Below are 1,002 nucleotides of genomic sequence, written 5' to 3'. Positions count from 1 at the left end.
AAAGATCATTACCATTGGTTAAAGCTGATAAATGTGTCTCGTCTTCATTGGGAATGTTTGAAAACGTCTTAAGAACTGTAATAGGTGTTCTGAACAGGCAACCATGATAAAAAAAAAACAAAAACAAACTGATGGTGTGCTCCTATTTTTTATAGTCTATTCTCCTAAGTGATCAGAGGTCAAAAAGGTCACAAGGGACAGGAGCCCATTTACTTTGCTCAAAAATGACCACAAATACTGACTAAAATTGTCATGATCAGTTAGTATGATGATTTTTTATTTGTTCTGTCACAACATGTAACTTTTTGCAAACTTTTCCATTTAAATACAGCACAAAATCATGACATATTAATTATTCAGTGTAGTCAATGATTGACAGACAAATAATAGAGAATTTAATTATGAACAAATATAGCAAAAATAGTATAACAATTGTGCAAAACAATGAGAAGAACAAATATCCAAAACAAACAGAGTAGAACATTATAGGTCATCAGGTGAATCTGCTGGCCGGCTCCCAGGTGTCCTCCCAGACTCTGCCACTGCAAATAGTCCACACATCATATTACACACAGCATATACAGTACAGCCTACAGCTCACAACTAGTGTTTTGTCTTAAGTTAATCTGAAGCTGATAAATAAAGGTTTACCCTTTTTATGTTGACTAATTGTATTTGGTTTATGGTGTTTGCCAAACAGCATTCATTTTGTTCCTAGTGAAATACATTGGACCTATCCAGCAGAGATCTGGCCACTCAGTCTCTTGGAAACAGTCCCTAGAGTCAACCCTTTATAGTTCTGTAATGGGTTAACCATGTCACTATGTAAATACTCACCACAAAGGGGTGAATTTTGTATTTTGAGGCCTCTATGTCAGGCACAGAGGGGGTCAGCTAAGATGCAATGGCACCGAAAAGGCATCTGCTTCGCATCTGCATGTAACCATGAATTGGGCTTAAGACCTGAAATGGAGCTTAAGTTGACTAGAAAGTGATCTGAGT

This window comes from Seriola lalandi, unplaced genomic scaffold (assembly GCF_002814215.2).
Source record: "Seriola lalandi dorsalis isolate HSWRI2012SDOR001 ecotype SW California unplaced genomic scaffold, Sedor1 jcf7180002055008, whole genome shotgun sequence".
Lineage (NCBI taxonomy): Eukaryota > Metazoa > Chordata > Actinopteri > Carangiformes > Carangidae > Seriola > Seriola lalandi.
Note: the sequence above shows the minus strand (reverse complement) of the source record.